Raw genomic sequence first — 10,340 nt, forward strand, 5'->3', positions numbered from 1 at the left:
TATTTGCATATATTTTGGGTTAGTGTTAAATATTTATTTACGCGACCTATAATTATTTATCGCGAACATAAGTTTGTGAGCGAAACCTTTGTCGTGTTAATGGGCTTGGGGCGTGTGAGAGCTTAATGGGCTTAGGCTATTGGGCTTGGTTCATGATCCATTGGAGAGTAGTATAAGTAGCAAGTCAAACTAAGGAATAGTATCACAATTTGCTTTCATGAGAAGTTTGAGGTTTGTAAGCTTGGAGCAAAGCAAGAACCCTAGGAGAGCAAGAAGAAGAACACAAGCAAGGAGAAGAGATTTAGAGGCTAAGAATCATCATTCAATCTAAGGTGAGAGTGGTTAAGCATAAGCTTGGGTGATCCAAGAGAGGGGAGGTGTCTAGCCTCCATTCCTAAACTCTCTCATCCAATTTCTTTGGGGTTTTGGGTGAAGTTTCTTTATCATAAACATGTCTTTTCATCTTAGTATGCTTAATGAACATCTAGGAGGGAATATGTATATGTTTGATGATGGTTTTGCATGTTTATGCAACTTTGCTTATTTTGCAAGAAATTGACATGATTTTGTATGTGTGATGTGTTTTGGTGTTTTTGATTGTTGATTCATGTATATATGTATGGTATATACATGATTGATCACTTGTTATGCATTTATAACATGTTTAGATGTATTTTTGAGTGGAATCAATGTTAAACCGCCTTAGAAACTCAAGAACAGATATTTTTCTGGTGTAGTTCGCTACGGATTCGCTACGGATTCGCTTAGCGAATAAGTTCGCTACGGATTCGCTACGGATTCGCTTAGCGAATAAGTTCGCTACGAGTTCGCTACATGTTCGCCATGTACCTGTAATCCTCTGATGTAGTTCGCTACCTGTTCGCTACAGCGAACGTGTTCGCTACGTGTTCGCTACGTGTTCGCTACGTGTTCGCTACGGGTTCGCTACGGATTCGCTTAGCGAACAGCTCTGTGACAGCAATTTTTGTTAATGTTTGTAAAGTGTGAGTATCCATGTATTTGGTTTCGTTTTGGTTTGGAATTATTATATGTTTAATAAATGTGTTGTGTGATGGCATTTATATAAAATGTCAAAGAAGTATATGTATGTTTGTATATCGGATTGTCCGATAAAGAAGAATATCAGTTTGTCTGATAAAGAAGTTTAATGGATTATGTTATCCATGTAGTGAGCAGTAGCTTCGTGCTAAGTGATTATCATATGTTTGGTAAATGCATGACATTCATAAATTCATGCATTACTTAGGGATATCAGACTTGTCTGATAAAGAAGGATATTGGACTTGTCCAATAAAGAAGGATATCAATGGTAAGTTCCTTGATAAAGAAGATGGTACCACATGCATTAGTCGTGTCTAGGTTGGCATGACATTGAATGTTTGGCATTAGTCGCATTTGAGTAAATGTGCAATTATGTGTTATGTGTTATGTGAGTTCTTTGTGTTGTCCGAAATGACGTGAAACTATCTGGTTGTGTATTTGTGAGTATGTGTTATCTGGTGTATTGCTTATTGAGGCATGTGTGTGAGTTAGTAATACGTGATAGGTTGAATATAGGTGCGTTTCTATATTCGTATGTATGTGATTATGTTTACTAACTCTCTACCTATTTGTTATGTGCTGGACCTTTGGGGGTTCAGGTATTCAGGTCGAGGTTTCGATCGAGCTTTAGCTGTAGATCGTTTTGGCGAGGAGCACTTTTGGTGAGGAGCTAGTGTAGGCTACCTTTGTATAGTTTGGTTAAGTTAGTTTGGTTGTGATGTATATTAGTGCTCTGATATGTTGTAACATCGAGTCGGGGATCGTTTGTATTCCGTCGTATATCGATGCGAACATCTTAACTTATGTTTTATGTAAATGATTTATCTTTTGAACTATGTTGTTCATTGCTTTGAAAATCCTTTATGTTATGTTTTCCGCTGCGACGTTTCGTGTCGTGTGCACGATCGTTTTATAAAATGTTTTCCGTAGCGCTCCGGCTACTTATCTTTAAAAAGTTTTTAAGATCACGTTTTTAAGGGTAGTTAGTTCGGGGTGTTACAACTTTTTCATTAACTGTGATAAAGAGTTCCATTGTAGTGATTAAAGTTGTTTCTCATACAGCCTATCACTCAAAGAAGTATCATGAATCATTCATGGTATCTGGATAGTGGGTGTTCAAGGCACATGACTGGTGACAAACAACTGTTTTCCAAGCTAACCATGAAAGAAGGAGGTTCTGTTGGCTTTGGAGGTAATCAGAAAGGAAAGATAATAGGTACAGGTACAGTAGGTAATTCCTCCCTATCTATTAATGATGTTTGGTTAGTTGATGGACTTAAGCATAATCTATTGAGCATAAGTCAATTTTGCGACAATGGTTATGTAGTTGTCTTTAATAAGGAATCATGTACTGTGTCTAAACAATCTGATAACACCATGATTTTCAAAGGTCTGAGAAAGAACAATGTTTATAAAATTAATCTTTCTGATTTGAATGAACAAAAAGTGATGTGTCTTTTGACCTTGAGTGAAGAAAAATGGATCTGGCATAAGAGGTTAGGCCATGCTAACTGGAGGTTAATCTCTAAGCTTAGTAAGCTTGACCTTGTCAGAGGTTTACCTAAAATTAAATATCACTCAAACACACTTTGTGGTTCATGTCAAAAAGGAAAGATTACAAAGTCATCTTTTAAACCTAAGAACATTGTCTCTACCTCAAGACCATTGGAACTTCTTCACATTGATCTTTTTGGACCAGTTAACACTGCTTCAATCAATGGAAAGAAGTATGGATTAGTGATTGTTGATGATTACAGTAGATGGACTTGGGTAAAATTCCTAAGAACAAAAGATGAAGCTTATGATGAGTTTAGCATCTTCTGCAAACAAATTCAAAATGAAAAAGGCTACACTATTTTAAAAGTTAGAAGTGATCATGGTGGAGAATTTGAAAATGAACCTTTTGAAAACTTTTGTGAAAAATTTGGCATTCTGCATGAATTCTCTTCTCCTAGAACTCCTCAACAAAATGGGGTTGTAGAAAGGAAGAATAGAACTCTGCAAGAAATGGCCAGAACCATGATGCATGAAACAAATGTAGCAAAGTTTTTATGGGCAGAAGCTGTAAACACAGCATGTTATGTTCAAAATAGAATCTATATCAGATCTAAGTTGAACAAAACTGCTTATGAATTGTTCAAAGGAAGAAAACCTGATATTTCTTATTTTCATCAGTTTGGATGTACGTGTTACATCTTAAATAACAAAGTCCATCTAAAGAAATTTGATGCTAGAGGTTATAAGGGTATCTTTATAGGATATTCTGAACGCTCAAAAGCATACAGACTATATATTTCTGAAACACACACTGTGGAAGAAAGTATGCATGTCAAATTTGATGACAAAGAGCCTGACCAAGTGTCAGAGCTTGTGGAAGGTTTATCTAGATTTCAGGTATCAGAGGATCAATATTCAGATATTCCTAACTACTCAGAACATCCATTCTCTGAAGTACCTCTGAACACAATAGTTCCTACAGACTCTGAACAACCAAGTACTGAAGCATCTGCTGAACCTGATGTTGATGAGTCTGAAGATGATGAGCCCCCAAGAAATACTTTCAAATACAAATCATCACATCCAGAGGAACTGATATTAGGCAACAAGGATAGTCCAAGGAAGACAAGATCTCAACTGAGAAATGAGGAATCATTAGTTGGTCTTATCTCAATGATGGAACCTTCAAAGATTGATGAAGCTCTGAAGGATGATGCTTGGATTGTAGCAATGCAAGAAGAGCTGAATCAATTCCAAAGGAATGATGTATGGACTCTAGTGCCTAAACCTTCACACAAGAACATTATTGGAACAAAATGGGTATTCAGAAACAAGCTGAATGAACAAGGTGAAGTGGTAAGGAACAAGGCTAGATTGGTTGCACAAGGTTATAGTCAACAAGAGGGGATTGACTATACTGAAACCTTTGCACCAGTTGCTAGACTTGAAGCAATCAGGTTACTTCTATCTTATGCTGTTAATCATGGAATAACCTTATATCAGATGGATGTTAAAAGTGCCTTCTTAAATGGTTTTATTTCTGAAGAAGTGTATGTTAAGCAACCTCCTGGTTTTGAAGATATCTCAAACCCAGAACATGTTTTCAAACTGAAGAAATCACTGTATGGTCTGAAACAAGCTCCCAGAGCTTGGTATGATAGACTCAGTAATTTCCTTCTTGAAAAAGGTTTTGAAAAAGGAAAGGTTGACTGCACACTCTTTAGAAAGACAACCAAAGAAGACATCTTAATCATTCAAATTTATGTTGATGATATTATTTTTGGTTCAACTAATGCTGCTTTGTGCAAGAGTTTTTCTAAGATAATGCAGGATGAATTTGAAATGAGCATGATGGGAGAGTTGAAGTTCTTTCTTGGAATTCAAATCAATCAGAAGAAGGAAGGAACTTATGTTCATCAATCAAAATACACTAAAGAACTTCTGAAGAAATTCAATTTAGATGACTGCAAGATAATGAATACTCCTATGCATCCAACTACCAACATGGGCAAGTCAGATGATGAAGGAAAGGTAGATCAAAAGGTCTACAGAGGTATGATTGGTTCCTTACTCTATCTGACAGCCTCTAGACCAGATATTCTATTCAGTGTTTGCTTATGTGCAAGATTCCAGTCAGATCCCAGAGAATCTCATCTTACTGCTGTAAAGAGAATCTTTAGGTATCTGAAAGGAACAACTAATCTTGGACTTCTCTATAAGAAATCCAATGATTATGTGCTAAATGGATTCTGTGATGCTGACTATGCTGGAGATAAAATTGAAAGAAAATCCACAAGTGGCAATTGTCAATTTGTTGGTGAAAACCTTATCTCCTGGGCTAGTAAGAGACAAACTACTATAGCTTTGTCTACAGCAGAAGCAGAATACATTTCAGCAGCTAAGTGTTGCACACAACTACTCTGGTTAAAATATCAGTTAGAAGATTACCAGGTAAGCAGTAACAATATTCCTTTATATTGTGATAATACTGCAGCCATTCATTTATCTAAAAATCCTATCCTACACTCTAGAGCCAAACATATTGAAATTAAACACCATTTTATCAGAGATTATGTTCAGAGAGGCATTATAGATATTCAGTTTGTTGATACTGAAAATCAATGGGCTGATATATTTACTAAAGCCTTATCTGTTGAAAGATTTGATTTTATAAAGAAACATCTGAACATGTTTTCAATCTCTGAATGAAAATTTTTTTTGGCAATTAAAGTGTAAGAGGTTATGTATATCAGAACTTATGATTCAGAACATCTGAAACACAAGCTCTGAAGTACTTAACTCTGATAAAGAATTTTAAATAACTCAGAGGCTCTGAATTATTTTAGTGGGAAACGTTCAGTATTCACTGCTGAACAGTTGTCCATTAAAATAGCAGTTACCGAGTAAATTTTCTGCACGTGGTCTACGTGTGTCAGGTAGTGGGTGGTTAATGATGATTTTTGGTATTCAACTTTTTGTCAATTAGCGTAACTTCCCAAATTTGCTATTTTCGTGTTAACTGTACTCATTTAAATAAACTTACACAATACACTTGCACACTATTCACTTTCACAACCTACACTTTCATATTCTCTCTAAACCTCCAACACAATTTCTTTCTCTCTCGTTAATCTTCCAAACCTTACCCTAATCTCCAACAATGGCTGGTGCTTCGTCTTCTTCTTCAAAAAGGATTCCACCGTTCATATTCAAGAATCTTCAGATTGTTGGGAATGAGATGGAATTCCCAGAATCTGAACTTACTTTTCTTTCAGAGAAGATGGTTGATTTCGATGGTCTACAAGCGAATGGGTTTGATGTTAAAAAGTACTTTATCGCTCAGGGATGGGATAAGTATTTCGACATGCTTAATGGTCCCATTTATCCAGATTTGTTGAAGAAATTCTGGATGAAAGCAAAGGTGTTTGATAAGCATGAAGCTAAGAAGGAAGAGCTTGCTGCAATAGAAAGAGATCCTAGTCTGAAAGGTAAAACTAGGAAGGAAATGGGTTTGCTGGATTATACAGGTGTACAGATTAGGTCAAATATCTGTGGGATGAACATGGCAATCTCGCCTATTCATTTCAATGCTCTTCTTGGTCTACCTAACTCTGGGATAGAGTTAGATGTGTTTGAAAAGGATACAAGATACAGGGATGATCTTCTGCATCTCATTTGCACAGATTTCTCTTTAAAAGGGAAAGTAAAGGGTCTGACTGATGAATGTAGAGTTCTTTTCAAGATCATCCTAGCAGCTATCAGTCCAAGGGTTGGTGGGACTGATACTATCTCCTGGACTCATCGTCATCTGCTGTATTTTCTTCTGACTGAAAAGAAGGTTAATCTAGGAGATTACTTTTTTGAACGTATTTGTGAAGCCATTTTTGCAAGTAAATCTCAGAGGAAAACTACTATAGTTTATCCTAGGCTGTTGTCTGACCTTCTGCATCAAGGTCATGTTGTTCAGAACTTGAGGAAATTCCACCCTGAATTGGTTGAGAAGAGGTTCTATCCAGAAATTCTGAACGCTAACTTTCTGTCCAAGATGCGTTTGATTGCATCTAAGCCTGTTGCTCCCCCACAAGAGTTCACTGTTAGGCTTGAGGATCGTCTGTATGTCGCAGGCTATCCACTTATATCTGAAGCTGATGCTGAGCACATTATTCAGGACTATTTGGAGGTGCTCAGACAAGAAGGATTTGTTGTTGATAGAAGTATGGTTCCTCCTGCTCCTGTAAGTCAGTATAATCCTAAGAGGAAACCAAAAAGAAAGGCTGAAGCTCAAGATGATCTACCAAAGCCAGATCTTCTGGCTCAGAAGAAAGTTAAAGTTGAGCAATCTATGGCTGAGCAAAGAACTAAGAGGAAGCATGAAGAAACTACAAACAAGGCTGCTGAAGGAGCTTCCAAAAAGCCTATTGTTGTTGAGGATGACAGTTCATCTGAAGGATCTACATCAGAAGATGAGACTGAATCTGATGAGGAGACTCTTGCTGCACGTTTGAGGAAAAGACCTGCTCCTACTCCTAAAGATAAAGGTAAGTCTTCTAAGTATGTCTTTAATGAAAAAGAGATTGGATTAGGTTACACCAAACCTCTCAAAACCATCTTACCAACCTCTGATATTCCAACCTCTGATAACCCCCTATCTGAACTAGAAAAACATCTTAGCCCTGACCCTCTAAATAACCAAACTTTCACCCAGAAACCTTCATCTCCACCTAAACCTAAATCACCTCAACCTCCACCACAAAAAGAATCACCTATCACATCACCATCTGAACCTCAACCAGATATTCCTGTCACTAAACCAACCTCTCCCACAAAACAATCCTCTCCATCTCCTGAACCAACCCCTGAACAAATTGCTCCTAAACCAACTCCTGAACATAAATCTCCTGAACCATCTCCTGAACATGTTCACCCTGAATCCACTTCTGACATCTCATCATCTGAACCAACCCCTGAACCCCATCCTAACCCAAGTGCTGAACATGCTTCTCCTGAGCGTATTCACACTTGTGCTCCCAAGCCTTCAGAGGTAGAAGTTGTGATTATTGACAACCCTACTCCTGAAATACCTACTCTCTCTACCATTCCCAATCCTTCACCATCATCATCCAACACTTTTAGAAATCTATCCACTCAATTTCATGAAGACTTGCTTAGATTATCTACAATAAAGGACAGGTTCTTAGTTTGTCCTTCTGATGTGGATCTTGAAGTATCAAGCATTAAGGCAAGGATTTGCAATGCTTTGGATGTTGCTGCTGCAAAGGTTAAGGCTGTTATTGGTAAGCGGGATCTGGAAGGTATAAGCTTCATGAGGGACAGTCTGGCTAGGGCTGAGTTGAAAAGGTTAACGCCATTCAATCATGAAGAGCATGAGCGTGCTAAGCTTGTTGCTATAGCTGCTGCTGTGAGGCGTATGTCTGAATTCAAAGATTGCTGGGTTGATTCTACTCTTCTGCAACGTCTTGAGGATCAAAGGATTGAGACTGCACGTCTGGAAGAAGCTGCTGCTAGAGTTGCTGAGTTAGCAAATGAGCTACATAATGAAGATACCACAGAAGAGGATGTACTGGATGTGCTTGCTTCTCAGAATCAAGAGGATGTGCTGATGATAGACTATCCAGAGGAAGGTGAACCCTCTGATAAAGGCAAGGCACCTTTGATTGAAGAACCAGAACCTGTGATTGAAGATCAAGCTCCTGTTATGGCGGATCAGTTGCAAATATTTCAAGAAGCCCTGAGGGAACAGCAAGAAGGTCTAGAACGTCAAAGAGCTGCTCAAGAGACATTGGAAACCAAGGTGGATGGTTTAGTTTCCAATGTGGGATCTTTGAATGATAAATTTGACCAACTCTTAGCCTTTCTTAAGAAACCCTAGGATTCTATGCACATTTTCTTCATATTTTTATGTTTTGCTTGCTTATTTTGTCATGTTTATTTCCTTGTTTACTTTCTGAACACTTTTTCTGGTTTATCTATTTCAAGATTTTGTTTATGTTTTGATTGATTACTTATTTTTTGTCCACTTGATATCTATATTTTCTTGATAAATAAGAACACAAGAACTCAAGATGCTTTTAAAAACGAAAATTTTTATTAATGATCTGATAATGTAGAGTACATTGGTAAAAAGAAAAAGAAACAGACAACCTAATCCTAATCAGATGGATAAAACTCAGAAGAAATCTCTGATTTCTCCTCAGCATCCTCTGATGATATTTCAATGGGATCTGGGTTTTGCTCTTGTTCTTCTTCTTCTTGTTCCTCTTCTGGAACATAGCTAGCCAAGAACTCCACATAGTCAGCATCATCTTCATTCTCTTCAGCTTCAGAGTCTGATGAGATGATTATTATCTCAGCATCTTGTGGTTTCTTGTTATCTTTTTTCTTCTTCTCATCGTCTTCGCGTTTTTCGTCTTCTTTCCTTCTCTTAAACTCTGCGATGCGTAAACTAAATCTTTTCATTATTCCAACCTTCTCTTGCTTCACTTGTTTCTTCTTGTTTTTACGTGAAGCAGGCATGTTAACTTGTTCCTTTTTATAAACCCTTGAGCGCGTTGGTTTTTGTTTTTGAAATTAATTCACCTTTGTAACAACCACTCTTTCTTCTTTGACTGTCTTGGTTTTATAACTTTGTTTTACTTTTTGATAATGACAAAAGGGGGAGTAGTTACGCATTAATTGATATACTCCAAAACTGAAACCACGCCTTTTATCTCGCTTTTATCTGTTAAGTTATAAGTTGTTACTTTTAAGTTGTTTTACGTATTTCAAGGTGGAGACTAAGTTAGTTGAAACTGAAATAAATTTCATAAGTAAGGATAAGTTAAGAGTGCAATTTTAACTTAGCCTTATGAGACTTAGGGGGAGAGCTTGCAAACCTCTCACTCTGAAGAAAGATATGAAATTTGTTTTATTTCAAAACATCTTAATCTTATACTAAATTAAAATATCATGGATAAAACATAAAGTTCAGACTTTATGGAGTATCAATCTTAGGGGGAGCTTGCAAACCTCATAAACCTAAGAGAAACATGATAAGTTAATTTAACAACAATTGTCAATTAATACTTATGTTTGTCATCATCAAAAAGGGGGAGATTGTTGGAACAAAATTGATTTAAAAATGTTTGCCCCTAAATCTATAAAGGTTTTGATGATAACAAAGTATTAATAAACAATTGGAAGGACTAAAAATTTATTTTAAGTGCGCAGATATAAGCATCATATAAGCTCTGAGTGAAGTTCAGAGGATGTGAATTCAGAAGTTCACAAGCGCTCAGAAGATGTTGGACTTCAGAGGTTACAACGTTCAGAGGATGAAGACTTCAGTACTTCTTGTCTGTCTACGAGCTTCATCAAACTCTGAAGATCTCTTTGAAAGCTGTGAAGATTCTCTTTACTAGTCAACTCTTCTACCAATGGAGAAAAGGACCTTTCAAGCCTGATCAGTTCAGCTACCTCTGTTTTGTCTGTCCTAACCTGAGAACGTGGGTCTTCAGTTTTGTTAGCTGAATAAGGAAAGTCTTCTCTGCAGTAGTCAAAGTAACTGAAACTCTTTCTTAGTTTTGGATACAACCAAACTGCATCAAGACAGACTGCTTGAAGACAAAAGGGTATCAACTCCAACGGCTCCTTTTGCAACGACTCTTTTCTAGTGGTATATATACTAGAAGGATCAGCTGCAACATATACACAATTATCAAGAATTGAACGTGCGCTGAACAAACTCTGAACTCTGTGATATACAAGCTCTGAACCTTTCTCAA

Source organism: Trifolium pratense, linkage group LG2 (genome assembly GCF_020283565.1).
Source record: "Trifolium pratense cultivar HEN17-A07 linkage group LG2, ARS_RC_1.1, whole genome shotgun sequence".
Taxonomy (NCBI): domain Eukaryota; kingdom Viridiplantae; phylum Streptophyta; class Magnoliopsida; order Fabales; family Fabaceae; genus Trifolium; species Trifolium pratense.